This window comes from Myotis davidii, unplaced genomic scaffold (genome assembly GCF_000327345.1).
Source record: "Myotis davidii unplaced genomic scaffold, ASM32734v1 scaffold18, whole genome shotgun sequence".
Classification (NCBI taxonomy): Eukaryota; Metazoa; Chordata; class Mammalia; order Chiroptera; family Vespertilionidae; genus Myotis; species Myotis davidii.
Window position 1 is genome coordinate 14,210,942 of NW_006292696.1, and position 9,556 is coordinate 14,220,497.

The 9,556-nt window shown below is 48.8% G+C and overlaps 1 protein-coding gene across 1 annotated transcript in view; it reads left to right on the plus strand.

The window, feature by feature from the left end:
• The window catches only part of TENM2 (teneurin transmembrane protein 2), a 910,242-nt gene that overhangs the window by 715,107 nt on the left and 185,579 nt on the right, over window positions 1–9,556 (plus strand). The gene's annotated exons all lie outside the window — the stretch shown is intronic.

Genomic DNA, 9,556 nt, shown 5'->3' on the forward strand with positions numbered 1-9,556 from the left:
GCTTCTCTTTCTCTCAGCAAAAAGTTGTCCATGTTGATATTAGCATATCAGAGGACTAGGACTATGTATTTCTGGGAATTTCATTTCCCACTACATGATAAGGCCCTGAGAGATAGAACTAATTTTTTTTTAACATGCGGTTCCTTTTCAGCAGAATCAAGTTTAAAGTGTTTCAGGTTAGACCTGTGAAATCCACTTAACTAAAAACCATTTAAGAGAAAGATCAAGCTCCATTTGCTAATACGAGATTTTTGATTTCTGAGTTTTAAAAAATCCTTGAGCGAACCATGTCAAGAATTAAAAATTGAAAAGAACACCGGCAGCCTCCCCACGTGCCTAATTTGGCTCCACTGAACAAATGATCAAATTGAGATGAGAATTATATACAGGATTTGCTCAACATCCTTACTTCTTCAACTCATTTCTCACTCCTGAAAAATTACCAAGTTCCCATGCAGGAGGGAGCACGTCTATATTGACCATGGTGCCGTTGGTCCAGGTAGAAATAGAAAAATGGAGATTTCAGATTCTAGTTGTGAATAAACTTCTGCAGAAGACGTAATTTATCATAGAAACCCAATCTGATGAATCTGGGATCAGAAAGGATCAGAATGCCTCCTTTGTTGACTGTTTTTTTAACAGGTCATTTTTGCTTATGCCCTACCTTGCAAATGGTAATAATAAAAATTTTAAGTGGGTGAGAGGAGAAGCTTTCTCTGTGGTCCCTCATTTTCTCATTAATAAGGCATCACCTTGCTTATAAGTTTCAGAATTCTCTGTCTTTCTTTAGGGAGGTGGAAGAGGACAATAGAAAATCACAGAGTTGAGAGACCAAGGTTCAATCCCACTCAGCCAGTCATTGGTAGTCAAGACCTTGCACAAGGCATTTCACCTAAGGAGGGCTCAAGGTCATCTCTGTCCAGCAAAGGTCTGGACCCACATGACCTTTGAGCCCATCTTGACTGTGGTTCTGCCATTCTGATGCAATGCAAGAAGGAAGCCACGAAGCTTTCTCTGAGAGAGGGTTTATGCAAATGAGGAGGAACACATCCCCAGTCTTCACTAGTGTTATTTGAGCTGACAGTTGTCCTGCTATAAGCTGGGAAGGTGCAGTACACAGGCGTTAGGTGTCACACGGCTCAGGTTCAAATCCCACCTCTGTCATTTACCAGCTGCACGTTACTTCAGCTTTCTAAGCCTCAATTTCTTCGTCTGTCAAATGGGAAAATAATATACACACATCATAACATTGGTGCCTGGCACACACTAAGGACTCAGTAAAAGTTAGCCATGATGCCATTGTGGTAATGACACAATGACCCCTGACCCAGCAGGAAGTGAGACACATTTCTTCAGGGCCTCCTGTGTGTCTAATACACCCAGACCCCTGCCTCCTGTATACACACACACTCTATAAGATCGGTGTGACCACCCTTCTCCCCATCTATATATATATAAAAGCCTAAGCAACCATTCAACTGTTCGACCAGTAGCTATGACCACCAGGGGGCAGATGCTCCAACCAGTAGGCTAGGTTGCTGCTGGGTCCCTGTCAGCCCTGAATCTGGTTCACCTGCACCCCAGGCCCAGAGAGAGGGAGGAAGAAAGAGGGAGCCCAATTCCTGGCAGAGCCCAATTCCTGGGTTAGCTTGCTGCTGGGGCCCTTTTGGCCCTAATCTAGTTCACCTGTGCCAGATTCCCTTTCAATGTGCACAAATCTGTGCACTGGGCCACTAGTAGAGATATAATTATAGAGCAAAACTATGTGGCTGGGAGCCTGTATTGGCTTCTCTAACCAGCTACCTGCCCTGTCAGTTTGAGCCAATTTCCCAGCACCTCTCCACCTCCATTCTCTCATCTGTGAAATGGGAGGAACAACAGTACCTGCCTCAAGGTTTATTGGAAAGGGGAAATAAGGGAATGCTTATAAAGTGCTGGGCACCATGCATGACACTGAGCCAGCACTTTGCAAAATGTTAGTACTATTCAGGCTAAGGACTGTGGTGCTCAGGGAGGTAAATTGGTTTGCACAGGGTCCTCTGCTTCTACGTAGTCATATGGAGATTCAGACCCTCATGGGGATGGATCTGTTATATCTCAGGGACCCCAGGTGGGGAGCTGGCTGTTCCTTCTCCCCGTCCCTGAGGCCTCCCTGCCTCTGCTGCGGGCCTCAGGTTGCCTGGCTGTGGGCTTCAGAGTTCAATCAGAAGGCTCCCTAGTTTATGGGAGGCTGCTGGGGACTCAGGAAGGGAAATGAATCCAGACCCACCTCTTGTTGGCTGCAGCCTAGGGAAGGAAGAAATGTGCCCCAGGAACGGAGTGTGGCCCGCTCCCTAGCTGCCACCTCCCTGACCCCCTCACCACTTCCCCGTGCAGAAGGCTGTTTTCCACCCGAGAGTTCTCCCTCTTTGTTCCAGCGCACATGGCACCTCTACCGATCGATGTGACATCTTATCCTCTCCACCGCTCTCCATGTCTGCTTCCTGGGGTTCCGGGGGCGCCTACCGCATGCAGCCTGCGTCGCCGTTCCTTTGTGGTTGGGGCTCTTGAAGACTAGCCCCCCTTTTTCCCAGGGCCGCTGGTTGTTTTCTGAAAGAAAAGCAGAGATTGTTCGGGTTGTCAGCCCTGAATGACAAGCTCCGAAGGGGGGTGGAGAAAAGTGCGCTTAGGTGTCTGTGTGCGGATCGCGGCGACGTGTTTTGCTATCACAAAAGCTCTTAAAATCCCAGACCATGATTTATTTGCTGAATAAAGCCTACCGATATTATCATTCTCTAAAGGTATTTTGATCACATGGGTCCTTTCTTGAAGAAAGAAAGGCTTTTATTTTATTTCTTTCCTGGGAAAAGCAGCAACGGGAACAGGGTGAATGATACCCTGTGGGGCGAATGGCTCCAAGCATGTGTTTGGTGCCCGAGAATGAGCTGGCTAAGGGGACAATGGGACACGGGACCATCATGGCCAGTCCTCCAGGGCGCAGTCCGAGAGACCTGGCACGGGGACAGAAAGTGGCTGTGAGCGCGCGTCTATCTTGCGTATTGATCCGACTGGCGATGCTGAGAGCAGGGGCCCTTGTTAGAGGTCACCTGAGCTCACCAGACACCGCGCACCCAGTGTCCACAGTTCCCACCTGCAGCGCATCTGTGGGGATGGCAGGGGCAGGGATGACCCCAGCCTGGGGCTCCTTACATCCTGAAGTTGCAAGGAGCCCCAGGTTTTTCTCTCCAAACACAGGGATTGATTAATGCCGTACCGCTTCCCACTCGCTGTACCGGCCTGAGCCTGTCACAAGAATAGATTAATGCGCTGGTCCCTCCAGGTGGATTCTTCTTGTCTCCAGAGTACACTGCTCCCTGGTCCCAGGGCTGCCTCATGCAACTGGCACCTTGTCCTCGTGGCGCCCGGGAAGGAGGGATGGAAAGCCTCCATGCATTCGCAAGGGACTGGAACGTGGGTGACACAGACAACACCCCCACGATGACCGTTTCAGCACCGTGGCTGGAGGACACAGGAGTGCAGGTAGAGGTGTGACGGCGGGTACATTTCTGCAGAGCCCCTCTGTCGCCCAGTAGTCCTGCCAGGATTCCGGCATCATCTCTGAGTCCTCCTTCCCCTGCTGTGTGATTCCTACACCACAAGCTTCACAGCCATTTTGGGAGATGCGAGCTGGCTGTTGGACACAGGCATACGTCGGTGCCAGAGCGCTCTTGGGAGGCGGGTGTAGCACACCCCATTGCTAGCAAGGGCTCTGTGGGTGTAGCTTCCCCGCAGCACTTTGAAATTTCACTCCTTTTAATGTATAATAATACAGTGGGAGGGAAATCAGGGGCATCACGTCACCAACGCAGTTTGAAAGGGGTTTTCTTAAAAAACTCCTTTAAGACTTACGACATTTCCAAGAACGTCATCCCTCCTGGCTTTCTTTGCGTCTCCTCCTTTGAGCAGGTTTTGGCATTGGCAGCATCCTTAAGAAGGATGCTATTAATACATTGCAGCGGGCCCCTCCTCTCTGAGGAAGGAGCACCCCAAACGATGATATACACTAACCAGGGGAAAAGTCGCCAAACAGTGCCCCTCGGCCTGATCGTGTCATTTCTATTGACAATGGCGATTCCTTTCAGTTAAACAGCAAACGGGGCATATTGATAGAAGACTAGTGACTGCTTACAAAGGGAGGTGTCTGTCCCTGAGGGAGCCTTGACAGTATTCAGTAAGTGATGCTGTTACCACATGCCCCGTTGGTGTTGACAGCAGGAGAGCATGGGGTTGGTGGCTCTCACTCTGCAGTTACCAGAGTCTAAGTCTGAATCCCAGATCTCCCATTTCCTTGGGCAAGTCCCTTAACCTCCCTAAGCCTCGATTTCCTTTTTAGAAGATGTAGATTTCATTACCACCTCACTAGGCTGGAATGGAAATACTAAGTGAGCTTTCATCCTGTTTAGTATCCTCAGTGTCATCTCTTCTGGTTCAGGTAGAAGCCGCTCGCTCTACTCCAACCTCGAATGTTCTTCCCCAGTTGTCAGCATGAATTACTTTCTCACGGCCCTCAGGTTTGGGCTGAGATGTCACCTATCACAGATGCCATCTTTGGCCAGTCCTCATTTAAACAAAAGAAGTTTTAATTCCGTCCCCCCACAACCTGGTATTCCCTAACCCTATATTCTCTACTTTTCACTTCACCTGTTTTGTTTCTCTGTCTCCCACTAGCATGTAAACTTGTTAGCAGCTTTATTCTGGGTGCCTAGGACACACCTAACACACAGTAGGTGCTCAATAAATATTTGCTGGATGACAAAAAAACAAATAAATGATACAATTAACCTAATGAACCCAACACCTGGCACCTTGTCAAAATAAATGTTAATTGTCTCCATGCCATTGAGTAGGTTCATTTGCATGTGTTAATTTTCACGACTGTTGGCAGAAGTGCCACTGTTTGCAGGTGGCCTGTGCAAGTTGAGGGATAGCACTCCTGCACTTGAGCTCTGATTACTCCACGTGGTTCTCTTCTCTAGGCAGTGGCACTTTTGGAATTGGCTACATTTCCCAGGGGAGCCTGTCATTGTTGACTAAATTGGCTGACTCGGGAGCTGGGAGACCCAGCCCTGACTTTCCCATCATCCCACCTGGTCTCCGAAGGGGCTTTGGCATCCTCTCTGAGGCCCCTGTGCGTCTGACGACGCTGAGCCACTGGACTCAGCAGGCGTGGCTCCCCCTTCCCACTCCCTAAACCCTGCTTGGCTAAGCTTCCGATTTCAAGGGAAAGCCCAGTCTCTTCCTCGGGTTATGTATGGACAAGCCTGATCTTTAAGGACACCCCAGCAGACACAGAGCACCCGGGGCCCCCATGTTTGCCCTGTGATAAGCAGGGGCAGAGCAGCTCTCTGGGAAGCATGGCTGGTGTATTGATTGGCTCCTTTGTCAGGTTGATCCTCTGCCAGCCAATGAACATGGGAGATCCTAAGTGGCACTGAGCGGGCCCACGCGTACTAATTACTATTTCAGACACCCCTGTTCCAAGCTGCCACTCTCCAAGGCGTATAATCTCCGATCCTGTGGTTGCTGGGGGATTTTGTTACCTGTAACCATCCCTTCTCCCTTCCTTTTGCTTGGGTTTCTTCTGAGTATGTCCTTTAGAGCCCATCTGGCACACACAAAAAATAAAAATAACCCCCAAAAAAACAAAACAAACAAAAACAACAACAACATACAAGCAACTTCAATAAGAAAATATCTCCTAACTCCAGATAGGTCTGTGTCTCATTCTTTCTGCAGGCAGGGTCTGTGTGGGGTCTGTTTGTGGTCTGTCCATCCTGCCTTGGTTCGCTTTCAGCACTCGATGGAAGTCCTCTCCACTTAGCCAGACAGAGTCTGGCTGCCTCTTGTGTTTTTTGTGGCTGCCTTCCCAGCTGCCACCTGGATTACGCGAGCTTCCACTGGGAGCCTTTCCCTGTTCCATCCTTGCTGACCCACGGAGGCCCATTGTTCTGTCCGAGGGTCCCGCTGGAGCGGAGCCTGTCACATCATGATAAATTGTGCATTTTGGCTGCCGGCGGGCGTGAGAAACGTTAGGGAGAGGGCCTCCCAAACTCATTTCACTTCTGACCCTCACATGGTCCAAACAAGACCTTTTGGGGTGAGCTGCTGGGGCACCTGGGAGAGTGGGAGAGGGGACCACCCGCTGCATCCAGGATGTCTTGTTCTGTAGCATGCAAAATGATGAGGTCACTGTTCGCCCACAATCTTCAGGTGAAGAAGCAGTAACTCTGGCTCCTCTGAGGCCCCTTAGCTTTCTAAATCGGATTCTGAGAGTGGATCACAATTGGAAATATCATGACATCATATTTAAAGAGCTATTTTGTTGTTTATAAAACCAAATGTAGTGGCCCTCAATGTGTCCTAACTCTTCCTGGCTGGGTTTTGGAAAGGATCCTCACGCTATAAATAAACAACTTCAAGGAAGGCACAGCAACCTGGTACATGAAAATGGAATTTCTAACTTTCCCTAAAACCAAATGTGTCTGTCTAGATCAGTAGTTCTCAACCTTCCTAATGCCGTGACCCTTTAATACAGTTCCTCATGTTGTGGTGACCCCCAACCATAAAATTACTTTCGTTGCTACTTCATAACTGTAATTTTGCTACTGTTATGAATCATAATGTAAATATCCAATATGCAGGATGTATTTTCATTGTTACAAATTGAACATAATTAAAGCATAGTGATTAATCACAAGAACAATATGTAATTATATATGTGTTTTCTGATGGTCTTAGGTGACCCCTGTGAAAGGATCATTCGACCCCCAAAGGGGTCGCGACCCACAGGTTGAGAACCACTGGTCTAAATAGTCTCAGATGTGCTGCTATAACAAAGAACCCCACGCTCTCAGTGGCTTGCAACAATAGCAGCTTATCGCTTCACTCATTCTGTGTTCTATCACCAGTCAGCCATGGCTCTGAGCCACATTACCGTCACTCAAGACCCAGGCTGACGGTGTGGAAGAGGAAAAGAGGTGGGCATGCCCTAACCGGTTTGGCTCCATGGATGGAGCATTGACCTGTGGACTGAAAGGTCCCGGGTTCGATTCCGGTCAAGGGCGTGTACCTTGGTTGTGGGCACATTTCCAGTGGGAGGTGTGCAGGAAGCAGCTGATTGATGTTTCTCTCTCATCGATGTTTCTAACTCTCTATCTCTCTCCCTTCCTCTCTGTAAAAAATCAATAAAATATATTTTTTAAAAAAAGAAAAGAGATGAGCAAAGTATGTGCCACCTGGTCACGGCCCACATCTGAGTTCAACAAGATGAGAAAATAGAACCCCCTTCCGGAAGGGGTGCTGAGTATAGAAAGTGGTCACTCACCAATCACAGTGAGATTGTCCTAAATTGCAAGAAAGAGACCGTGTTTGCTGAGATCCTACTGCAAACCAGAATTTGTCACCAGACCACTGGGACACCTGCCACTGTAACCCTCCTTGGATTCCAAAATGCCCCTGTGATCAAACTTCACAGGCGCCCGTTTCCTGGCCAGTGAAAGGGGGATTATGGTAGTTCGCCCCTCAAATGTTAGCCATGAGTCCTAAGATAATGTCCACAGGAAGTCTCCTCTGGTGGTGGCCACAGAAGGGCTTCAAGGACGGACCACCGATATTAACGTACTAATAATCAAAATAGCTTCTCTTCGTAGACTCGTCCGTATCGCTGCCAGCACTATCCCATCCCATCCTTTCCACCTCCGTGTTAGGTTTATTTATAAGAACATGACGACCTACAATCCAGCCCCTCCATCTTCCCCCATGGGCATCATCTGTTCTGATAAACACTATGGAATGCCTTCCGCGTGTAGGGCACTTGGCGAGACCTGCCAGGGGACAGATGCTTAACCCGCACTGTCCCCAAGCAGCCATCATTCCAGCTGTAAAGGGAAACCTTTACAAAGGGGGAAGCGGGAGTTTGACTGCCGGTTCTCAGCCCCAGCCCCAGAGCAGATCAGTAGCCAAGTAAGAAACACGGTTCTCATTAGTCAGGAGACTCATTCACTTCATAGCTCCCCTGGGTCTTTATCCTGAGGACGCGCCAGCCCATCCCCACCGTTGTCTTACTCAAGAAAGAGAAAGAACTGATCGAGAAAAAAAATGTGTAAACAAAAGCCTATTTCAGACCCTGCTGCCCTCCCCCCAAAAAGAAACAAGACCAGGTGGTTATACCCCTACTATAATTCTCACTTATTTACTTAGCATTCAATGGAACAACAGGAAATATGCCCAAACTTGAGTCTGTTTTGTGGTGTTGCCTCTGCTGGGAGGACAGAGCTGATCTCGGCAGATTGCGCTTCTCCGTCTTACTTGCTGATCTTTTCTTTGCGCCTCTGGGAGTTGTCTGAGAAGTTACTTGCGTACTCTGACCCTAACCCTTCTCATCCCATCTATAGTTTTCTTGTTTTCAAAATACTTTAAAGAGAGAGAGGGATGCTATGCAACCCCAAAATGTAAAGGGAGGACAGGTGTCTTTGAAAACAGCACAGTCCCCAGAATGCCCTGTTCCCGGGCAGGCGGGTTGGGATGCCCTTCGCTCGCTGTGCCCCCAGAGCGAGCATGGCAGTGTGTTCTGCGTGGGGTGGCAAGACAGAGTCCCGCCAGAGGGGAGCAGTTTGGACAAGAGTTTTCATACCGAGGGGGCCCTGGGGAGGTTGCCATCGTCACCTAGTGGAGCCACCTCTTCCTTTTACAGCTGTGAAAAGCAACGCTTGGTTAGGCCTGAACCCCCATACACCTGCTACGCCCGTCTGTGTCTGTCTCAAAGCACAGAAACCCTACACAGAACCACATCTCTGGGGCCGCCCTGAGCTGGCTCCAGGTGAGCCCTGATAGCCCAATCATTACATTTTTTAAACCATTTTAAAATAGCTAATTCTTTGGTGCCCTTCGCCTTGTAATTACAAATCGGAAGCTGTCATTACCTAGAAACACCCACGATTCGTTCCCACTGCCTCGCCTCTGTGCCGTGAGAGTGTCATGACTCCAGGCAGTAGGATCTGGTCTCCTCAAGTAGCAACCTCCATGTAACGGATACACTGCAGAGGAAAATTAGGTGTTACCTGGATGGAAAGTGTGAGTAAATGTCACTTATTGGTATTTATGGTCTCAGAGAGTTGCAGCAGAGGGCCTTGCAACTTCAGAGTAATGTCTGAAACAGCACATGGTTCCTCGTGGGGACCGCGGGTGAGAAAGAAGCCGCTATAGGTACAGGGACACCTTGCCACCTTATCTACGGCCATCAATCTGTATTGTTGGAAGATAGGTTTTTAAACTTAATGGGAGGCAGCCGGACTTGAAGTGGTGGCAGGCCTGCAGAATTAATTGCTGTGTGAACAGTTTCCTAAGCATTGTTAATTGTGTTTCCTGCGGTTAATTGTTTCTCCCGTCCCTGCATCATCCCTGTCACCGGCCCTTTCTCTCCTGCAGCGCTGGACACATAGCAACAGCGTCAGCCTGTGTCCAGGTTGAAATGCCAGACAGACGTGGCGCGATTATTGTCTGAATGGGAAATGTGTAG